Source organism: Suncus etruscus, chromosome 12, assembly GCF_024139225.1.
Source record: "Suncus etruscus isolate mSunEtr1 chromosome 12, mSunEtr1.pri.cur, whole genome shotgun sequence".
NCBI classification, from domain to species: domain Eukaryota; kingdom Metazoa; phylum Chordata; class Mammalia; order Eulipotyphla; family Soricidae; genus Suncus; species Suncus etruscus.
The window spans coordinates 103126468-103151168 of record NC_064859.1 but is presented as its reverse complement, the minus strand read 5'-3'; the positions used below and the strand labels follow the sequence as shown (position 1 = coordinate 103151168).

Here is a 24701-nt window from a genome sequence, read left to right as displayed (position 1 = left end):
CTCCATCCCTCACTTTGCCATTTCTTGGTTGGTCTTGGGGCAGGAATTCCTTTTCAAACTCCTTTCTAAACTCCACTTAGTTTAATTTAGTTCTTGAGGTCCTTGACACTGAGCATGCTTGTCCACTCCACTGTGTTTGGAGTGCTTCCTCCTTCTTATTGATTGCATCTCAATAGCAAGTGATGTGCTTTTGGTGGAGATTAATAACCTGAAAGCTGGGAGAGGAACTTGCCAAGTCACATTCTCAGGCTGACAGCCTGTCTGTACCACTGTGTGATGCTGCCGGGGGAATGACGCCGTGGGCGGGCGTCTAACCTGTGCTCTGGAGTGGGGAGCACCCTGGGCCGGCCGGGGATGACGGGCTGGGCTCTGCCTGGGAGTGGGTGCTGAGGGGCCACTGACAGAGCGAGCAGGCGGGCAGCAGGTGTTTCTCCTCCAAGAACTCGGAGTTTCTCTCAGTGCTGGTGTGGGAGGCTTTCTGAGCAATGGAATTGGAACAACATGTGCTTCTTCCCAGGAGTAAACTGTGAAATGAGTCTTTTAAATAGTTTTTAATTACAATTTCTGAGCCCAGTGCTCGAAGGTGCCAGTCAGGCTGAAAACCGATGTTGTTTACTTCCTGCCGGGGTGCGAGCGGGGTTGGTGTGAGCATTCCCAGGGTGCTGGGAGCTGTTTGTGCATCTCTGCTGAGTCATTACTTACAAGAGTGGCTCGGGTTGAACTCTTAGTTCAAGAACTTAGATCATCCTAAAGAATTTTCTCTTGTTTAAAGGTTCTATAAAAAAATAACTTTGACTATATATATTTTAACAATAAGCAAGGTAAGAAAAATGTTCTGAAGTTCCTTTTTTTTAATCAAGAGTTGTTTTTTGATTCTATAAATACTGAAACTAAATAGTCTCCTGTTCTTTCCCCATTTTTCTTTAAAATTGCATTCTTTCCACCTTGTGGTGTTTTTTATTTTTTAATAAATCCAGAAACGGAAAGAAAATATCGGTAGTAAAAAATGAAATATTTGGGGTTGGAGATGTGATTCGATGGTAGAGAAGTTGCCTTGCAAGTGTGAGGGTTTGATTTCTAGCACCACAACAAATCAAAATGATGGATCGAAGACTAAGTACCCTGAAGGTAAGCTAAAACGTGAGGTCATGACAGCAGGATGGCACTGGAGGGGCTTCTGCTGAGTGAGATGATCCAGAGGCAGGAGGACTAAGTCAGGATGAGCTCACTCGGCTGTGGTATAGATAAGTGAAGCTCATGGATAATATCAACCAGTGGCTGACCTTGACTTTTAGGATGCAGACAAGTGAGTGCCAGGTCTTGGGGGAAGAAATTGGGGGTCTTGGAGGAGGCTGACTGGACCTAACATGGGAGCATAGGAGCACAGATAGAGGTTCTGAAGCATGGGGTGATTCCTTTTTTTTAATTTTAAAACAATTTCTTTATTTAAACATCATGGTTACAAACATGTTTGTAATTTGGTTTCAGCCATCAAAATGAACACTCCCTTCACCAGTGCAACTTTCCCACCACCAATGTCCCCCATTTTCCTTCTCCCCCATCCTCTGCCTGTCTTATAGACAGGCATTGCCTTTCTCTCTATCATTGTCATAGCAGTTGTTAGTGTTGTTTCTCTAACTGCACTTAGCACTCTTTGTGGGAAGCTTTATATCGTGGGCTGCTCTTTTGAGTCCAAAGCTCTATTGTCTCTGGGGTTTATTACTATACTATCTTTTATTTTTCTTAGATCCCATAGATGAGTGAGATTATTCTGCGTTTATCTGTCTTCTTCTGAGTTATTTTTTTTTTTATGGAACGCTTCACGAATTTGCATGTCATCCTTGCACAGGGGCCATGCTAAGCTTCTCTGTATCATTCCAATTTTAGTAGATGTGCTGCCGAAGCAAGCACCCTTCTGACTTATTTTACTCAACATAATAGTCTCCAGGTTCATCGATGTATAGGCACATTTCATAACTTAATTTTTTTCTAAGAGCTGAGTAGTATTCCATTGTGTAGATGTACTACTGTTTCTTTAACCACTCATTGTTGCCAGGCATCTGGGTTGGTTCCAGATTTTATCTATAGTAAAAAAGTGCTGCTATAAACATAGGAGTGCAAAGGACATTATTGTATTGTGTTTTAGGATATATCCTTATTTTAAAATTAAAAAAAAAAAGAATCACCTCATGCTTCAGACCCTCTATCTGTGCTCCTATGCTCCCATGTTAGGTCCAGTCAGCCTCCTCCAAGACCCCCAGTTTCTTCCCCCAAGACCTGGCACTCACTTGTCTGCATCCTAAAAACCAAGGATATATCCCTAGTAGTGGTATTCTTGGATAATATGTGAGCTCAGTGTCCATGCAGTTCTGGAAAAGGAGGGCTGATGGGAAGGAGGTGAGTTTCAGTAATGGTACTGGAACCCAGAAGGAGAATGAGGGAAGGTTGGAAAGAAGGCCCCTTTCACATTTGGTGGAGGGTATTTTTGGAAAGGCTTTTGATTACCATTTTAATTTCCTCAATAGTGATGGGTCTGCTCAAATATGCTAGATCATCTTGGTTCAATCTTGGAAGGTATAAGAGTTCAAGAATTTATCCATTTCTTTCAGGTTTTCTTGTTTTGTGGCATAGAGTTTCTCAAAGTAATCTCTGATTACCCTTCGAATTTCTGTAGTATCTGTAGTAATCTCCTCTTTTTCATTTCAAATTCAGTTTATTAAGTTTCTCTCTTCTTTGCTTTGTGAATTTTTGCTACTGGTTTATAGATCTTGTTTAATTTTTCAAAGCCTCAGTTCTTGATTTCATGATCTTTTGGATTTATTTTTATTTTCTATTTGTTGATATCTACTCTAAGCTTTATTATTTCTTCCCGTCTTCCTATTTTTGGTTCATTTTGTTGATCATGTTCCAATTTTATAAGCTGTGTCATTAAGTTATTTATGTAGACCCCTTCTTCCTGATGAATTCTTGCAAAACTATAAAATTCCTTCTTAGTACTGCTTTAGCTGTGCCACATAGATTCTGATAATTTGAGTCAAGGAGGGAGGAAGACATGGCATTGAATAACCTCTGAGATCCTTGGTGGTTGAGGCTGCTTGATGCCACCTCAAAAATGGGATCCTATAAAACTCCTCCGGATGAACCAGAGGAACATGCTATTTACTAAACCTCTATGTATGTTTCTTGTTTTGTTTTTGCTATACTGCTGGTGCTCAGAATTAGTCCTTGACTATGCGTAGGGATCACTTCTGGTACTTGGTGGTGATGGGTAACATATTTAGTGCTGGGGAATGGAACCCAGGTCTACATGAAGACTTAGGTTATTCAGACTAGAACCCAGGTCAGCTGTTTGGAGGTGGGGAGTATAGGCCAGACCTGGTGCTGGAAGTAGAATCTGAGGCTCATTAACCTCTGTCCAGTCTTTCTACTCTCTCAATTTGCTAAATCTTATTAAAAAATCACCAGGCAAAAAAATATCTGAAGTTTCTTAATTTATATGCATATTCATTCTTTTATAGACAATGAGCATGCAACATGAATAGATAATAGTTCACAAATCCTAAAATGCTTTTCTTTAGAATTTCCATATTTCCCAAATCAGAATGCATTTCACAGTTACAGTCAGGCAGCGACTCTTGGCTTAATGAGTTTAAGCTGTAAGGCTTGATCATTCTGTGTGGATTGTGTTTCATTGTCATTTTAAACCTTCAGAGGATTATTCTGCAATTGGACAGTGAAATAAAAGCTTAGTGTCATCTGCATGGCAGGGAAAATGGGGCTGAACAGGATCCAGAATGGGAAGCAACCATTTGTCTTTGGAGCAATGACTTCAGCTCCAAATATCCCAGCACAGCAGCAGGGTGTTTGCCTTCCACGTGGCCCACCCACCCAGGACGGACCTGGGTTCAATTCCCGGCATCCCATAGGGTCCCCTGAACCAGGAGCGATTTCTGAGTGCATACCCAGGAGTAACTTCTGAGTGTCACTGGGTGAGGCCCAAACAAACAAACAAACAAAACAAAACAAAACAAAACAAAACAAAACAAATATCCCAGTGGAGCAACCAAGTATATTATACTTTCTCAGGAAAAAAGACACTGCAGGAAGAAGGAGCTATGTTGGGTGTTTAGAACATCCTTGCCAAGCCCTAAATAGTGCAGCGGGTGGCCAGTTTGATCCTCACATTGGAGAGCCTGTATGGACGCACATCCATGCTGATAGGAGAGCTGATGTTGCAAAGATTGTCCTAATTCACTACCTGTATTAAATCAACACACTTGGATTCTTTAACCAAGGCCCGAATTTTGAACCAGAGAAATAGCACAGCACGTTAGGCATTTGGTTTGTGTGTGGTCAACCTGGATTCAATCTCTGGCAACATATAAGGTTCTTCAGCACCCCAGAACACAGCCAGGAGAAAGCCCTGAGCACTTCTAGATGTGGCCAAGACCCAAAGACCAAACAAATAACACCCCCCCCCCCAAAATTCATCAGCATAGAAGGTCATGCACTAAATTCATCCTTTTCTTTCTTTTGATTTGGTTTGGAGCCACACCCGGGGATGCTCAGGGGTAACTTCTAGCTCTACACTCAGGGATCACTCCTACCATACTCAGAGAACCTGATGGAATGCTGGGGAATGAACCCAGGCCAGCTGTATGTAAGGCGAGTACCCACCCAACTGTACTATTTATTGCTCTAGCCTCTACGGCTCCACTAAATTTATATCCCCTAGTTTCTTTAAAAAATAAATTACTGAATATAGTGGGGATGCACCCTGTCTTTGGGATCTTTCTTCTAATTGCTAATTGTCAGCTGCTAGAGCTCCCTGAGCAGTTGTCCAGGTGGGACCCTCTGAGGCAACACAACCCCTTTTTCTTCCAGGCAAGGACCCAACCCCAAGGCTGCTCATCTCCAAGGGTGTCTATGGGAAGTTAAAAGCCTTGACCTTTGAACCATAATCTTGGCTCTGTAGATTTTCTAAAACCAAGGCTTAGACATCAGTCATTGCCCTGGCAGGTGTCAAAATCTCCCCCATTCCTCTTTTCAGGAATATGTCCCCTCTCTAGGATTCCAGGAACCCCTAAAAAAGGCACTCTGCCATCTAGTACTGTTAAGTCTGGAGGAAGGCTCCTTGGAGGGCACTGACTGAGAACTCCTTTAGCTCAAATAACTCATTAAAATTTCATTTAATACATTTTATTTGCCCCAGAAACCATAGTGCCCTGAGTTGGACAAGCATGACAGTTGGGACTGGGTTGGCTGAGAGAGGCTGGTCAACTGTTTGCTATGTGGAAATAGCATCATGAAACATCATTCCTCAGAAAGACATTGATTTACTTTCCAGGGAAGTCATGGGCCCTCTTAACCCAGAGCCAGGAGTGTTGCAGCCTCTGAGCTCTGGTCCAGAGCTAGACAGAACAGATTTTGACTGTGTTTGGAAAACTGCTAAGAGCAAGGCTCTAAATAAAATTCCAAATGGGGTTCTCTTTTTTTTTTTCTTTTCTTTTCTTTCTTTTTAAAGTGGCAGAATGATTGTTTGGAGTAATAGATGGGTGGCAGAGTGAAAGGCTGAAAATGAAATATCATTAAGGAGAATTTGTTCTTCCCTTTAAGTGGGCCATAAACTAGTTACAAACACTGCCCTGTGCTCTAGTGCTAGACAGATAAATCAGCACCTAGTTCAGTGAGTAATAGAGAGCTGGGGCTGCAAATAGGTCTCCGGTGAGCGGGTGAATTAATGGATCAATAATCAAAAAGTCATTAAATATTCATTATACAATTATTATGGCACTGCAAATGAGTGAGGAAGAGATGGGATTTTTTCAGTAAAGATGAATAAAACGGTTTATGAATTAATTGCCCAAAGTTGATTTCATATTTTGGTTGAAGCAACTTGTTCAGAACAGGCAGATTTGAATGTTTCATCTTCACTGAATGAAAGTGTGGATGGTTGAAAGGGGCAGGGATATTGATTGTTTATTTTTATCACCTTAGATCAGAAAGAGAAAAAAAGAATGCAAAGAAGTTTAATTTCTGTTGGCCAATGACTTATGAAGAAGCTCTAACCTGGACCGCCCCCCCCCAATTCTGGCTGCTCAGAGAGGAGAGAGTTGTGGCTTCTTGGGAAGAATGGGTCAGACATGTCGCCTTCTTTTGTGAGGAGAGTTGGGTGGGGTCCTAGGTGCTTTCAGGGAAAGAAGATAAAGGAGTGACCCTATATGACCAGGACCTTCCCTGAGGATGGGTCTGCCTGAAGCATTCTGGGGGTTTCTTCTCTTCAGTGACTGTCCGTCATATCTGCCTTGGCCACCCCACTGTGCCCTCAGTCCTAATCTGCTTCCCAACAAGACATCAGCCAGCTGCCACCATCTCTTTCTCTCCACTTTTTCCTTTCAAGAATATCATTGTCATTTCCCTCTCGAGGCCTGTTGGGGAAGTTCTCTCTCCTGCAGAATGGGGGTGCTGGTGGGTGACTGTTTTGGGAAAGTGGCTTAGGGAAAGTTGTGAGTGGAACATGTGTGGGAATCCTTCCTGTGAGACAGTCCCATGGTGATGCTTTATGTTCTAAGTTCCTGGGAAACAGGCACACGATGGGTTTCCAGTAGGAACTCCTGAAATGTGGGGTAAAAGGGCTGAAGTGCTAAGCCCAGAGACAGAGCAGCTTAGCTGCCCACTTGACTGGGAAAGGGAAGGTCAGTTTTGTGGGGGGCTCTGGCCATGATGGCCCAAGGTAGCTGGAACATTTGAGCCTGGCCTCTGCTTAGGTTCAGAATAAGGTCTTGGGGGGGAAACACAGACATCACTCTCATCTGGTGAGAGAAGAACAAGGTAGTCAGTCAATGACAGGTCCTGAACCTTCTAGACCCCACATCCAGAGGGGAAGGTGATTGTAGGCCAGGAGAAAGAAGTTGGGATAAATATTTACTCTCCAGCTCTGGAGGATTTTGTTTTGTTTTGTTTGTTTGGTTTTGGTTTTTGGGCCACACCCAGTGATGCTCAGGGTTACTCCTGGCTCTGCACTCAGGATTACTCATGGCAGGCTCAGGGGACCCTATGGGATGCCAGATATCAAATCTAGGTCTGCTATGTATAAGGCAAATGCCCTCCCCCCGTCCTATCACTCTAACACCCCCTGGAGGACTTTCTTTAAGGCATATGTGCCATTTCCTCTCTACTGTTAGGGTTCGAGTTGACACCCTAGTCATTGCTGAGAGTCAAAGACCAACTCCCATAATGCAAGATGCAAAAGGGAGTTTCTTTGATTACTCGGGTCCAAGTCTCATCCAACCAGTAGCATAAGACAAGGACCCCGAAGCAAAACCTTAGCCAGTTTATATAGACATCATAAGCATTAACAGCATCAGCATTTCATTGGTTAATACAGACAGCTCAACCTTTACAGTACACATGATTGGCCTATAACTTTCATCACATACATGATTGGCTTATTTCAATTTGCACACAAAGCACATTATTTCTTAGCATTGACGTACTCTGACTCATCGATTTTGGTTGTCAAGGGAAAATTCCAGACCCATCTAGTTCCTCCATCCTAAAAGAATAGGGAGGGTCTTGACATTCCTACGTTCCTTCTGTGGTTTTATTTCTGAGTGAACCCCCTCCACCTTTGCTCAAAGTGGAAGCTTTAGCTAATAGTGGAAAAGTACCTCACCTTTTAACTTGTCTGAAGAACTGCTTTTAACCTGTCTCAGGAAAAACTGCATTTACTAAGGTTTAGGCTTGTCTTAGTCTAGGACCCTTATCATGGACCCAGGGGGATCTTGGTTCTCACACTGCCATCTCCTCTGTGCCATCTTTCTGTGCCCTTTCTGTGGACCCTGAATCAGCTTGGTTGACCATATGGAATGCCGGGGGTTGAATCGGGGTCCGTCTGGGGTTGGATATGTGCAAGGCAAATGCCCTACCACTGTGTTGTAGCTTTGGCCCTAGAGCATCATCTATTTCAATGGGTAGCGAAGGTGTCTGTGTCAATTTAATATTCCTTAGTCGTGCAGAAAATCCAGTGTCTGCAGCAGGTAGTAGACTAGCAGCCCAGAGGCATTCCTTATTGGACTGCTGACAAGGATTCTCCCTGTCCAGGGCCTAGAGGACAAAATAAACCATAGAGAAGAGATCGACAATAAACATGAGGCATCTGAGATGACCACAGAGTGTCATGTGAGCCGAGAGCTCTTTGGACTCTGGAAATGGTGATTAATCTGAGCTCCTCTCCCAGTGTGGAAAGCACAAAGTCAAAAATAGGAGTCACACCTTTAAAAAAAAAAACTCAGTCAGTTCCCAGGAAACACTGAGGCAAATCACTGGAACCAGAAATGCCTTTATTATTATTTTTTTAAACACATTTGGGTATTATGTTGTCATGAAGAAAACAGTGAGCTAACTAAACCAAAAAAAATTTTTTTTGTTTTTTTTCGGGCCACACCTGTTTGATACTCAGGGGTCACTCCTGGCTAAGGACTCAGAAATTGACCCTGGCTTGGGGGAACCATATGGGATGCCGGGGTATCGAACCACGGTCCTTCCTTGGCTAGCACTTGCAAGGCAGGCACCTTACCTCTACCACCACCTCGCTGGCCCCCCACAAAATATTTTAATGGCAAAAATTAAATAACAGTAATATAAACTCTCAGTGCTCCCCAAACCAAAAATAAAATAACATAAAAAAAGCAAGTAAGCAAGCAAGCTTTTTATTAGTTTTTGTTTTTGAGTCACTCTCAGCGGTCCTCAGGGGTTACTCTTGGCTCTGCGCTCAGAAATCATTCTTGGCAGGCTTGGGGGATCATATGGGATACTGGGGACAGAACTCAGATCTGTCCCTGGGTGGATGTGTATAAGGCAAATGCCCTACCACTGTGCTACCACTTTGGCCCCTGAAAACAATCCTTAATATAGATTCCAGAAATGAAAATGCCAGGGAAAAAAGATCCTGGAGGTTTGGAGCGATGGAATATCTAGAGGTATATTATGAGAGTACGGGGCTCCCTGGGCTGAGCTGTGAGTGAGGGGACCATATGTGTCTCAGCCAACACTACTCCAAACAGACCCAAGTGACAATAAAACAATTTAAAGATGTGCTTCTGACCTCCTTCTAATCCTCATTGCTCTCCACCCAGAGGTCTCAATACACACGGACACACACATACATAAATACACACACACACACACACACACACACACACACACACACACACACACACACACACACACACACACACCCCTCTCAGCACCAACCCAACTGGGAAAACAGTGTCTGAGGTAACATTCACTGGAGTCTTGAATTGCCTCCTTCACCCTGTCTTTTTTGCTCATCCCTGTGCTTTGAGTAGGTACCTGAGCCTCAGCCAACCATGTGGAGAGAAGGATCCTGGGCTTTACGCACCTGGGGAATTATTTCAACATTCATTTCCTTTGGACTCCTTCGTTTTGCTTCTATAATTTCTGTAGATAGAGTAAAATCACACAGAGCATAGTTGCTATCATTGTCACCCTCATTTTTTGATTAAAAAAGTTTAATTCGACCCCTTCAGATAACTAAATATAAGGATTCATTCATTAAAAAAAGAATCTCCTCCACACACTTATACTTACAAAATTTCTTGTCCCCTCTGTACTCCACTTCTCATTCTTTCACCTGAGAAGTGCAGTTGCTTACCCAGATAAGTCTTATTTGCATTCATAGGAGAGGGATGTTTTCACTGGGTATCAAATTGTAAAATTTCATCGACTTTTTTTTTTTTTTTTTTTTTTTTTACTCAGCGGTACAGATCTGGGATTTGCCAGGAACTGGGTGTTGCTTTTTTATCTTTTCTTTTTTTAATAATTATCTTTATTTAAACACTATGATTACAAACAAACATGATTATAGTTGTATGTTTACAGTCATGTAAAGAACACCCCCCTTCACCAGTGCAACATTCCCACCACCAATTTCCCAGATCTCCCTCCTCCCCAGCCCCCCACACCTGTACTTGAGACAGGCTTTCTACTTCCCTCATTCATTCACATTGTTATGATAGTTTTCAGTGTAGTCATCTCTCCAACTGCACTCACCACTCTATGTGATGAGCTTCATGTCATGAGCTGCACCTACCAGCCCTCATCTCTCTTGTCTCTGAGATACTGTTAAAAAATGTCTTTCATTTTTCTTAAAGCCCATAGATGAGTGAAACCATTCTGCGTCTTTCTCTCTCCCTCTGACTTACTTCACTCAGCATAATAGATTCCATGTACATCCATGTATAGGAAAATTTCATGATTTCATCTCTCCTGACGGCGGCATAGTATTCCATTGTGTATATGTACCACAGTTTCTTTAGCCACTTATCTGTTGAAGGGCATCTTGGTTGTTTCCAGAGTCTGGCTATTGTAAATAGCACTGCAATGAATATAGGAGTAAGGAAGGGATTTTTGTATTGTATTTTTGTGTTCCTAGGAGTGGTATAGCTGGATCATATGGTAGCTCAATTTCCAGTTTGTGAAGGAATCTCCATATCACTCTCCATAAAGGTTGTAATAGACGGCATTCCTACCAGCAGTGAAAAAGAGTTCCTTTCTCTCCACATCCCCGCCAGCACTGCTTGTTTTCTCTTTTTGTGATGTGTGCCAATCTCAGTGGCGTGAGGTGGTACCTCAAATATCTTGGAGTCAACCTGACTAAAGATGTGAAGGATCTATACAAAGAAAACTACAAAACACTGCTCCAAGAAATAAGAGAGGACACACGGAAATGGAAACACATACCTTGCTCATGGATTGGCAGGATCAACATCATTAAAATGGCAATACTTCCAAAAGCATTGTGCAGATTTAACACGATTCCTCTGAAGATACCCATGACATTCTTCAAAGAAGTGGATCAAATACTTCTGAAATTCATTTGGAACAATAAACAACCTCGAATAGCTAAAGCACTCCTTGGGAAAAGGAATATGGGAAGCATTACTTTCCCCAATTTTAAGCTGTATTACAAAGGAATAGTTATAAAAACAGCATGGTATTGGAATAAAGATGGACCCTCAGATCAGTGGAATAGGCTTGAGTACTCAGAGAAGGTTCCTCAGATATATAACCACCTAGTTTTTGATAAAGGAGCAAGAAATCCCAAATGGAGCAAGGAAAGCCTATTCAACAAGTGGTGTTGGCACAACTGGTTAGCCACTTGCAAAAAAGTGAACTCAGACCCCCAGCTAACACCATGTACAAAGGTAAAATCCAAATGGATTAAAGACCTTGATATCAGATCTGAAACTGTAAGGTATATAGAACAACATGTAGGTGAAACACTCCAGGACATTGAGACTAAAGGCATCTTTAAGGAGGAGACAGCACTTTCCAAACAAGTGGAAGCAGAGATAAACAGATGGGACTATATTAAGCTGAGAAGCTTCTGCATCTCAAAGGAAATAGTGCCCAGAATACAAAGGCCACCCACTGAGTGTGGAGAAATTATTTACCCCAATACTCATCAGATAAAGGGCTAATATCCAAAATTTACAAGGTACTGACAGAACTTATACAAGAAAAAAAACAACTAACCCCATCAAAAAATGGGGAGAAGAAATGAACAGACACTTTGAAAAAGAAGAAAGGCAAATGGCCAAAAGGCACATGAAAAGATGCTCAACATCACTAATCGTCAGGGAGATGCAAATCAAGACTTTTTTTTTTTTTTTTTTTGGTGTGGTTTTTGGGTCACACCCGGCAGTGCTCAGGGGTTATTCCTGGCTCCATGCTCAGAAATCACTCCTGGCAGGCACGGGGGACCATATGGGACACCGGGATTTGAACTTATGACCTCCTGCATGAAAGGCAAACGCCTTACCTCCATGCTATCTCTCCGGCCCCTCAAGACTTTTTTTTTTTTAATCCTGCACACATTAGCTGCATTTAATGGACTGTATTTGAACATTCTGTGTGATGGGCATTGACTCAAGAAAGAGGGCATGTTCTATCTCTGTGATATCTCATGGTTGAGAGAGAGAGAGAGAGTGAGAAAGAGAGAGAGAGAGGGAGAGAGAGAAATATCAGCATGGAGGAGAATGGAGGAGAATGGAGGAGGGACTCACAGATGTCACAGGGTGACATTCTAGCAGTCATAGGGTCTATGCACGATGGGCATAGACATATATAGACATAAAGCACCCTGGCCTTTCTGAGGCATTAAAGGGCTCCCCATACCTGCCTTTCAATTCTTGGGGATCACTGCCCTTTGTTACTTGCTGTATGCTTGGAAATGTTTCTACATTAAAAAAATTTTTTTTGTATTCAGTGGGACAGTCTGTCTACTTCCAACCATTCTGCCTGGAAGGGGAACCTCGAAGCTTCTTCTTTTTCCCCATTTTAACACTCACTTTCTGCCAAATAAACCTAAGAACACCTTAGCCTAGAACACTTACTTATTCCTTAAGAACACTTAAGCCTAGAAAGTGTTGAGCAGAATTAAAGTTGTAGAAATAACTGTTAGAAAGAAATATGAGGTTTACTTTCCAAGAAAATGTTATTCTGGATTTGACCTACTGGCACTTGCATTGGGGGAAGATCATTAACAGCCCACATAACTTCTCTAAATATTTTTTTTTACAATATCACATGGAATGACCTTAAAATGAATGTTTATGGGTACACTGGAAATATTAGATGCATTTATTTTGAGACATAAATGTATTGTAAACTCATTCCCAAAGGGCTTTATATATTTATGTTTTAGTTTTTAGTTTATCCTGAATTTTGTGGTTTTTAAAGTATGCTCAAATTTGGAAGATTATTTAAGACCTATTTTTATAAGAAGGCATTTCAAACATCTCTAGGCTTTTTACAAATGGTTTTATTTATGACATAAAACTCCACTATCTGCATTATACTGTAAATTTGTTTATTTATATCTTAAAGTTCCAAGGCAATGAATGGGAAATGATTTTTCCATATTGATAGCTATCTGCAGATATTTCTTTTTTTTTTTTTTTTGGTTTTTGGGTCACACCCGGCGATGCTCAGGTGTTACTCCTGGCTGTCTGCTCAGAAATAGCTCCTGGCAGGCACGGGGGACCATATGGGACACCGGGATTCGAACCAACGACCTTTGGTCCTGGATCAGCTGCTTGCAAGGCAAACGCTGCTGAGCTATCTCTCCGGGCCCTGCAGATATTTCTTTACCTTTTACCCTTGTGGTTCTTATACTAATTAACTGATATCATTCTGACATGATGTTACTTTTATTAAAAACCAAACATAATGACTGTTTAGTTTATATTTTTAGTATATGTGCTGCCGAAGTGAGCACGATTAGTTCATATTTTTTAATTACAATTTACCTTAATAGGTTAGGTAGAGCCAAGGGAAATAACTGAAGTCATTCAATTTCTTTAAAAAACGTATCACTGTTTAATAAAGGCCTCACGTTAAGGGCAAGTGATAAGAGTATTAAGTCAAGTAACAGTGAGCACAATGAGGTACAGAAATCTAAGCTGAGGCTTCGTGAGATGGAGTCAGTACTCAGCAAGAAAGATAGAAAATGAAAAGGATTTTCTGAAGTGACAAGAATAGGGTTTCAGCTGAGACCCCAGCAGCAAGAATCAGAGACCAGCGGAAATCCAAATGGAAGCCGAGCTGGATTGGAGAGAGTGAGGAAAGGAAAGGCTCAGCCCAGGAGTCTTTTGGATCGCTGGAGAAGTTCAGGAGTGGTGCCTGAGGGAGCAGGAGCTTCTTCCCTACATGGAGACCAGCAGTGTCAGTCAGCCTCTCCATCCACAAGAGTGAGCCCAGCACTCCTTGGCAACCCTCCCTTGCCATCAATCAAGCCGTCATGTCCTTTGACCCACTTGTAGAGACTTACAGATTTGTAGAGACTTGTAGAGACTTGCAGATTTCTACAACATCAAAACTCTCAATGTTTGGATATGGCTTTCATTGCCTCTGTAGATCAGCTTGGAGGAATCCAAGTGCTCTGGTACATTTTCTAACTCACGAGCACGGCTGATTATTTAAGTCTTTTTTATTTTTGTTTGTTTTGAGTATGTTTTGTAAATTCTTTTTTTTTGTTTTGTTTTGTTTTTTGTTTGTTTGGTTGTTATTTTTGGTCACACCCGACAGCACTCAGAGGCTACTCCTGGCTTGATGCTCAGAAATCGCCCCCGGCAGGCTCGGGGGACGATATGGGATGCCGGGATTCGAACCACTGTCCTGCATGCAAGGCAAATGCCTTACCACTGTGCTATCTCTCCGGCCCCTGTTTTGTAAATTCTTGTGAAGAATAACTTTTTATTAAATTCTATTATATGATTTAGATGTTCTATTTTTATTATATATATATATATATATAAATTTTACTTAAGCATCATGATACAAGCATGTTTATAGTTGAATTTCAGTCATAAACAGAATATCCCCCTTCACCGGTGCAACATTCTCACCACCAATGCCCCCCCTCCAACCCTTGCCTGTATTCGATATAGGCATTCTATTTCTCTCATTCTCTCATTCATTTCATTTCATTGTCATGCTAGTTGTTAGTGTAGTTATTTCCCTAACAGCGTTTACCACTCTTTGTGGTGAGTTTCAAATTGTGAGCCCGTCCTTCCTTTTATCCTTTCCAGCCCTTAACTCTATTGTCTCTGGGCCTTATTACAGTAATGTCTTTAATTTTTCTTAAAACACGTAGATGAGTGAGACTGTTCTGTGTCTATCTCTCTCTCTCTGACTTATTTCACTCAGCATAATAGCTTCCATGCACATCTATGTATAGGAAAATTTCATGGCTTTATCTTTCCTGATATCTGCATAACAGGCATAATAGCATAATAGCATAATAGTTATATAAAAAGAATAACTTTTTATATAACTGCCAGAACCTAACATTTTTCTGTGATTTATTTATATTCTTTTGATGTTTTTATCTATTTTTCAGTTTTATTGTTATTATTTTTTTATTTAAACACCTTGATTACATACATGGTTGTGTTTGGGTTTCAGTCATGTAAAGAACACCACCCATCACCAGTGCAACATTCCCATCACCAATGTCCCAAGACTCCCTCCTCCCCACCCGATCCCCGCCTGTACTCTAAACAGGCTCTCCATTTCCCTCATACATTCTCATTATTAGGACAGTTCAAAATGTAGTTATTTCTCTAACTAAACTCATCACTCTTTGTGGTGAGCTTCTGAGGTGAGCTGAAACTTCCAGCTCTTTTCTCTTTTGTGTCTGAAAATTATTATTGCAAGAATGTCTTTCATTTTTCTTAAAACCCATAGATGAGTGAGATCATTCTGCGTTTTTCTCTCTCTCTCTCTGACTTATTTCACTCAGCATAATAGATTCCATGTACATCCATGTATAGGAAAATTTCATGACTTCATCTCTCCTGACAGCTGCATAATATTCCATTGTGTATATGTACCACAGTTTCTTTAGCCATTCGTCTGTTGAAGGGCATCTTGGTTGTTTCCAGAGTCTTGCTATGGTAAATAGTGCTGCAATGAATATAGGTGTAAGGAAGGGGTTTTTGTATTGTATTTTTGTGTTCCTAGGGTATATTCCTAGGAGTGGTATAGCTGGATCGTATGGGAGCTCAATTTCCAGTTTTTGGAGGAATCTCCATATCGCTTTCCATAAAGGTTGAACTAGACGGCATTCCCACCAGCAGTGGATAAGAGTTCCTTTCTCTCCACATCCCCGCCAACACTGTTGATTCTCATTCTTTGTGATGTGTGCCATTCTCTGTGGTGTGAGGTGGTATCTCATCGTTGTTTTGATTTGCATCTCCCTGATGATTAGTGATGTGGAGCACTTTTTCATGTGTCTTTTGGCCATTTGTATTTCTTCTTTGTCAAAGTGTCTGTTCATTTCTTCTCCCCATTTTTTGATGGGATTAGATGTTTTTTTTCTTGTAAAGTTCTGTCAGTGCCTTGTATATTTTGGAGATTAGCCCCTTATCTGATGGGTATTGGGTGAATAGTTTCTCCCACTCAGTGGGTGGCTCTTGTATCCTGGGCACTATTTCCTTTGAGGTGCAGAAGCTTCTCAGCTTAATATATTCCCATCTGTTAATCTCTGCTTTCACTTGCTTGGAGAGTGCAGTTTCCTCCTTGAAGATGCCTGTAATGTCCTGGAGTGTCTTGCCTATGTGCTGTTCTATGTATCTTATGGTTTTGGGGCTGATATCGAGGTCTTTAATCCATTTGGATTTTACCTTTGTACATGATGTTAGCTGAGGGTCTAAGTTCAATTTTTTGCAAGCGGCTATCCAATTATGCCAACACCACTTGTTGAAGAGGCTTTCCCTGCTCCATTTAGGATTTCCTGCTCCTTTATCAAAAATTAAGTGATTGTATGTCTGGGGAACATTTTCTGAGTATTCAAGAGTGCAGATGATTTTTCTGCATGGTATCTTTGAGTTCCTAGTGTATGTTCCTAGAATTGGTATTGCTGGATCACACAGAAGCTCAATTTCAAGGCAGTCATTACTTCCTTTTGGCTATTGATTATTTCTTTAGTATTCTAGATTAATTTACAATCCCACATCAACAGCAAAAACCTTTATTTTCTCCCTTTCTTTTGTGTTTCCAGTTGGCCAGGAGGCTCACAAAATTTGCGTTCTTCAGTTGTGGTGTTTTCCTTTCACTTATGCTTACAAATTATGCTTTATAAAACTGTGTGACTTTATAGGATAGTTTTGTCTTGTCCTGCACCTCATCTAAGTAGAACTGCACAATGTGTGCTCTGTTCTTTTCATCCTCTTTGTTCAAGATCATATTCTTCAGACTCGGTTGTGTTCTTTGTAGTAATAGAAAGATAGGTTCTCTTTCCTCTTTGCTCCAGACTAACATTCTATTGTTTCATGCTGCTGTTTTCTGCACATCCCTTTCCTTAAAAGTATTTAGATTATCTGCAGAGTTTGATGTCTAAGGACCTAGACTTCTGGGGTATTTCTTTATTGGTTGTGCTTAAAGATTTGTGGTTTTAGGCTGGAGAGATAGAACAGCAGGTAAAGCAGTTACCTTGGATGCCACCAAATCTGGTTCAATTTCTGGCACTACATAGGGTCCCCTGAGCACTGCCAGGAGTGATCTCTAAGCACAAAGCCAGAAGTGATCCTTGAGCACAGAGCCAGGAGTAATCCTTGAGTTTAGCAGGATGTGTCCTTACAAAAAAGGTAAAAAAAAAAAAAAGAAAAGAAAAAAGAAAAAGAGTGGGGGAAAAATAGACAGTACAGTGGGGAAGACACTTGCTTTGCATATAGTTGATCAAGACTTGATCCCTGGAACCACATATGGTCCCCCAAGTCCACAAGGAGTGACTCTGAGTGCGAAGCCGAAAGGGGTGGGCTGCCCCAAAAGCAAAAAGGCAAAAATGACATGTGTTTTTATTTTATTTCAGCAAAATATTTACCTAAAATTAAAATTAGTGAGTTATACCCCACTTGCACGATTAAGTTCATTCATTCTAAACCCTCAGCTTCCCAAGCTGTATGTTATTTCACCTTCCCTTAAGCAACCTACTAGAGTTAATGGCTCCATATGTTGGCCAACATTGGATTATTAGTCTTTAATTTTGACCGTTTTGATGAGTGTCGAGTGTTATCTCATTGTAATTTTATTTTAATTACTCTTGTGACTAATTATTCTGATTACCATGTTATATGATAATTATCCTCTCAGGTACCATCTTTTGAGAAGTTCTCCTCAGAAACTTAAGCATCATTTTAAAAGCCAAGGGGATTGTCTTTAAATTGTGGGTTTTAAAAATCTATTCGAGCTAAGATTTCTTTGCCAGATGTATGTATCATACTTTTATTTCCCTGTCTGTGGCTTACTTTTTCCATTTTTAGTTATATTTTATTCTGCCTTAACTATTTTATTTATAAAAATAATTGCATATTTATCCTACATTATAAGCTTAAATAGTCAGAAGGGTTCCTGTACTCGTTAACCATGTACTCTTCCCCAAAGGAAGCAGTTTGGGTAAGTGAAGAATATTAGTGAATATTCTGGAACCAGGATAAATATTGTCACCATTCACAGAACCACTCATACTCCATTTGTTTCACAGACATTGTGTATTGTGCATGTGTGTCCATATGCTCATGTGTTTACATGTGTGCATCTCTCTGTGCAATTTTATTACATGCATGGATATATATCAACACCATCACAACAACAAAGATACAGATGATTCTATATTTTTAAATTACTGGTATAAATTTTTGATATTTAAATTATCTCATCATTGGGGCCCTAAGTAATACTACAGTGGGTGGATGCTTGCTTTTCACTCTGTTAATTTAATACTAAAATTATATAGAGATCCACATGTTTGGGTGAGTCCTCCCCTGGCACAGTGCCTCTAGCTTCTTCGGCCAGTGGGTCTGAAGATGCAGAGTAATGGTGGAAAAATAATTCACAGCACTCACTTAAAGTTTCATTGGAGTCAGCTTGCCTTTATTCCATGGCCCTGACTGCCATGTGCTTTCTCTGCTAAGTTTTTTGATGCCTCTCTCTCTCTCTCTCTCTCTCTCTCTCTCTCTCTCTCTCTCTCTCTCTCTCTCTCTCTGCCTTTTCCTGCTTCTCTTCTGATCTGTCACCAGCCAGACCTTTTTTTAAATTTAAAGCAGCCCATCTCATCCCAGGTGTGAATGGGTCTGATCATCTCAAAGGAAGCTTAGGTAGAAGGCCATTGGAGGAAGGGTTACACCACTCCATCAAGCTGGGTTCCATTCTCAGCACCCCATATGGTTCCCTGAACTCTGCTAGGAGTAATTTCTGAGTGCAGAGCCAGAAGTCAGCCCCAAGTACTGCTAGTTGTGACCCCCAAATAAAGAATAAGTCAGTAAATACTTTCAGTCACAATACTAGAATTATAAAGACACCCTCATGTTACTTCTGTCTTTAATCATGTTACTATCACTATACTATTTCATATTATTTTATATATTAAGCTAAAAGCCCAGTCATAAACATTATGCTTTTATTTCATACGTGCTATAAAATTGAATACTTTCAATGCAAGTAAAGTTGGTATCAAACATGAGTTATTAGCAACATTGGCTCTAATATTTATAAGTATGGCTGTTTAAATGTATAAAGAGTAGTAGAAGCTTCACCGTCATCATTGTTTGGAATTTGGGTAACCTCTGGTGGCAGTTGGTTTGATACTTGAGGGTCATTTCTGGACCACATTGGACCTTGTAATGCTGGAATAGAGCCTGAAACTCTCCCCAGGTAGAGCATGTGCCTGCCCCTTGTGTTGTCTCTGATGCCAGGAGAGAAACTTTATAAAGCATTGCTTGATAATTTTTTAAGCATTTCTTCATATGTTTTTCATGTCAAGTGCTGTTTCCTTAAATAGAAATGCATTTTTAAATAACTGTGATATAGATGATAAAAGGTAGGTGGAGATAGAAAGTGAGATAATAAAGTCAAGGACAGTCATAGTTTTCTTGTCACTTCCCTTGTCATTTGCTTTTTGGACTGGAGCTGAGCACCATCAGTGGGAAGCATCTTAGGAGCTCTGGGTTCTCTTACCACCTCTTCCAAAATGTTGAGTCGATATTGGGGCTGCTGAGCTGATACCCATGCGTGACTCTCCCCTATGAAACCCCACACACATTTTGAATCCCACAGGCACTTTTTGTGAGTTCTTTTCATCAGTGTATACCTTGTCTCCCCCACATCTGGTGCCTGGAGACAGTCACTTATGAGTCCCTTTTTAGGACAGTTTTCAGATGCTAAGGACTGTGCCTGTTAATACTATCAGCCTCAGAGCAGAGTCCTTCTTTATCACCTCAAAGAAGTCTCACAGCTCACTTCACCTTTCTAGAATAAGTTGTTCTTTTTTTTATTATTCCAAAAGCTTTGCGAATATCCAAATGATGTCAGCGAGTGCCTGTCACTCTACCCCAGGTATTCAGTGGAGATTTAGAGTAAGAGGGGGAGCATTGCATTTGACTGTCAACAATTTAAATTAGCTGCATGACTTTAGTCCAATCATTCTACTTGTCTGTTTTCTATATAGCTAAATGAGGATACTAATTTCAAAGTGGGAAAAGGGTTATCAGAATTAGAAATAATTTTAAATAAATATCTAGTATATTACCTGGCACAGATTAGTCTATGAAAAGCTTATTGCTTATATTTTTTAATGAATGCTTTTATAAAGGTCAGTCCTAAATTACCTCAGTCTTCCATATTGGGTAGCTGTATACCAACAAGTAATGCAGCCAGTTCCAACCTTGGGAAGCAATTTTGTTTGGCTGAGAGTGAATTAAGGGCTATGCAGCTTCAATGACTAATAACTCGGCCTTGGCAAGTCCCTTGATAGCTTTTGAACTCAGTGTACTGGCACCTCCTTCTCTCCTTGCTTGAAAGCATCAACTGAACATTGGTTATTCAGTCCAGAGCTCTATGCTAAGCAGTGGGGTGAAGGCATTGTGGGAACAAAGGGAAGAAGGAGTCAAGAGATACTGAATGTCTCTATTTATTGGGGACCCTTGTCAGTTCAGGAAGCCATCGGAGAGCTAAGAAAGCAGTCTCATGCCTAGTGCTGAAGATTTTTTCAGTTTTGTTTGTTTTGTTTTGTTTTGTTTTGTTTTGTTTTTGGATCACACCCAGTGATGCTCAGGGGTTAATCCTGGCTATGAGCTCAGAAATTGCTCCTGGCTCAGGGGACCATATGGGACACTGGAGATCGAATGGAGGTTCGTCCTGGGTCAGCCACATGCAGGGCAAACTCCCTACTATGTGCTATTCCTCTGGCCCCAAAAGACATTATTGTAATAATACCCAGAGGCAATAGAGATGAGAGATAAAAGCCCACAAAGAGTGGGGAGTGCAGTTAGAGAAATAACTACACCAACAACTAACAGGACAATAGTAGTGAGTGAGAGAAGTAGAATGCCTGTCTTGAATACAGGCAGGGTTGGGGGAGGAGAGAGATGGGGGGATCCCATGGTGGGAAAGTTGCACTGGTGAAGGGGGGTGTTATTTTCTATAACTTGTTTGTAAAACTTTTTAAAAACTTGTTTGTAATCATGGTGTTTAAATAAAGATAGTATATAAAGTTTTCAATAGGAATTATTTTAAAAAAGGAAGTACAGAACTAAATATCCACGCCAGAGTCAACAACAGTGAAACCATGAGACCCAAACATTAACAACCAAACTGAAAAAGGTGCCGGAAGTCTGGAGTGGGGTGGTGGGTGATAGCATGGGAAGGACTCTGGGAACATGGATGGGGCAGGTTGACACTAGTGGTGGGGCTGGTGCTAAAACATTGTAGGTTTAAAACCCAACTATGAATAAATTTGCAAATCGCAATGGCTTGAATTAATTTAACATTGGATGCATGACTGATATAGGCTCCCTGAGACCTTATTATCCAGAGCTACAATTAAGTCTATTGTTTCATTTTATTTTTAATAAAATGATTGTGTTCAAGGGAAAATTCTACCTGCATAAGCATTTATATTTCCCGTGTTATCAACTAACCTGCACTCATTTCTTCGAGACTATCAAATGAACACAGGGCCATTAGAAGGAGGCATGATTCATTTAGTACCATTTGACGCTCCGATTATCTATTTATGTTTCACTCTGGTCGCCTCTACTTCGCGAAGTAATCCATCTTCTGCTTTTCTTCAACCTGTTCTGGGGAGAATTAAGTATTTGCTTTTTCTAGTGACCTAAGAGAAAATTGCATGAATAATTACTATGATAGTTTGAGAGTAAACCTTTACACAACATAGTTTACTTTAAAAAATAATAGCATTTAGCTATCATGACAATAATTGTGTTGATGTTTATAGTGGTTTAGTTTTCCTTTCTCTTTTATTTAAACAGTGTGGTTACAAAGGTATCATGGTTGAGTTTCAGTTTTACAGTGTACACCACCCTCACCAGTGCACATTTCCAGTCACCAATGTCCCCAGTTTTCCTCCCAGTCTTCCCCCTGCCTGCAAGCATTTTATTCTCCCCCTTCCCTTTTTTGCCTTTTAGACACTGTGGTTTCACTGTTGTTATTGAAGGGTTACTATGCATAACACTTTATCTCCGTTCAATACTCAATTCTTGTCCAGAGTGATCATTCCCAACTCTCATCGTCACAGTGCTCTCTTCTCTGCCTAACTGCACTGATCCACTCTTTGTGACAAGCTTCCTACCGTGGACCGATACTCCTAGACCTCCTCTCTATTTTTTCTGGATATTATTACCATACTATCTTTTATCCCCCTATATACCACAGATGAGTGCAATTATTCTACATTTATCTTTTTCCCTCTGACTCATTTCATTCAGCATAATGCTCTACATATCTATCCAAGTATATTATTATTATTATTGTGACACCATGATTTACAAAGTTGTAAATAGCTGAGTTTCACTATACAATGTTATAATACAATCTCACTGCCAGTGCCAACTCCCTCCCAATGTCCCCAGTTTTCCTCCAATCACTAGGGCTCCGCCAGGACACTTTTAAGCCTGATAGCTGTCATTGGATGAGTTGGTTCTGTGGTTGGCCTATGTACCAACAATGTGCCAATGCCTCTGTTGTCTCCTGTTGCCTCCTCTCACCTCCTCTTCCTTCACTTGCCCTTCAGTTTCATTACTTCTCCATCCCCAGCTCTATAATCTAGCAATCAGAGTAATCTAGCTACTCCCTTTAAAACATTGCACCCCATGTCCTTATACTCTGTGAATCCAGATGTCTGAGACCAGCTGATACAGTGACCAGAAGACTATTAGTTTCTAGAATAAACTTGTCATCACCCCCAGCACCATACACAGTGCTCAGGCCACTCTGCCAATGGCCCTTGTGTCATGCTAGTCCTTTTTGGTTTTATGAGAACATTTAAGTTCTGTCTCTTAGCAGCTGACTTTGACACAGAGTAATGAGCTCCTAAGACCTCCAGACTCACCCATGGCCTGGCAAAGAATTGCCCACCTTGTTGTCAGGGCCTCCACTTCCTTAGGACTGGCAGATGGGCACATCCCTCTGGCAGGGCACCTGCAGGATCCATCTTCACCTGCTTGTCCTGGGCCTCCCCAGTGGCAGAACTATCTCCTCCCCCAATGCTGAGTCCTGCCGCCATCCTGTCATCCACTCATCCTGGAGGATGCTTGGCTTGTGTCCTGCACAGCTAGTGGGAGCGAGACTGTGAGGAGCTTCTGACAAACAACGGCTTTGTTACATCTGGATGTTACCCTGCTCTTCCTCTAAGAAGCCCCTTTGATCATCCACTGAAGAGGATGTTGCTCTCATGGGAACGAGTGAGCGAGAGAGTGAGAGAGCTGCTGGCTGGGATGCAGATGAAAGGGCATATTTGGGGAGCAAGATGATGTTTCATTGCTGTTTTGATTGTGCTGAGTGAAATGAGTCAGAGGTAGAGGGATAGAAATGGAATAATTTTACTCATCTGTATGATAAAAGAAAAATAAAAATAGTATGGTGATAATATCTGGAGACAATAGAGACGAGGACTATAGAAGACCGTTCCATGATAGGAAGCTTGTCACAAAGAACAAGGAGTGTAGTTAGAGCAGAGAAGGGAGCACTGTGACAATGAGAGTTTGGAACGATCACTCTGGACAAGAACTGGGTGCTGAAAGGAGGAAAAGGAGATGCATGATACCCCTTCAGTATAATATGGCAAACCTCAGTATTTAAGAGGGAGAGAGGGAGGGAAAGGAAGAAATAGATGATAGATAGATAGGTAGACAGATAGATGGGTAGATGGATGAATAGATGGATGGATAGATAGATGATTATATGAATAGACAGGTAAATGGATGGATGGATAGATTGATGGATTAAAGGACAGATAGATGAATGAATGAATGGATGGATGGGTGTGTGACTAGATAGGTAGATGGATAGACAGATAGATGGATGGATAGATGGATGAAGAAATGTATAGATGAATAGACAGACAGATAGATAGATGATAGATAGATAGATAGATAGATAGAAGTAGAAAAGTGTAGAAGTCTCTGTCCCAGAGGCAGGCAGTGGGGAAGGTGGGAGATAAACTGAGACATCAGTGGCAGGAAATGTGCCCTGGTGAAGCTTGTTGGACATTGTATGACTAAAACTCAATCAGGAACAACTTTGTAACCAGAGGTTTAAATAAAAAGGGGGGAGCAGATTTGTTGATAGGAAGCTGGCACAGCAACATAGCTAATGCAATGGAGAGGTTCCCCACAGGACCAAGAACGAAACTTCCCCATGGCCCAGCTCTCTGGGTCTGCCTGTGTCCCCAGAAGAAACCTCTGATGCGTGTGCAAGGCCAAGGGGTCCCGTATCTAGCCTGACCTCCTTTTCTAGGAACTGTCTCCTAAACCTTATTCTCCACGTTATCACTTGTCTAGCAGCCAGCAAGATGTTTCAAAGATCAGACACACCCAATTTAGAAACTTCCAGAATTCAGACCAGAGTGACCAGTTCCAACTATGATTGTCACAGTGGACTGACCACTCACTACCCTAACTGCACTCACCACTCTATGACAAGCTTTTTACCATAGACTGATCTCCCTGGCCCTCAACTTTATTGTCTCTAGATATTATTATACTATTTTTTATATCCCACAAATGAGTGAGATTATTCTATGCCTATCCTTCTCCCTCTGACTCATTTCACTCAGTATAATACTCTTCATGTTCATTCATGTACAAGAAGATTTTATG

The 24701-nt window shown here is 41.1% G+C and overlaps 1 non-coding gene across 1 annotated transcript; it reads right to left on the bottom strand.

The window, feature by feature from the left end:
- Positions 1 to 1804: 1804 nt before the first annotated feature.
- Positions 1805 to 1911, bottom strand: LOC126025183 (U6 spliceosomal RNA). The gene has a single exon (XR_007501227.1). It is a non-coding gene; the product is annotated as a U6 spliceosomal RNA (small nuclear RNA).
- Between the last annotated feature and the right edge of the window lie 22790 nt (positions 1912 to 24701).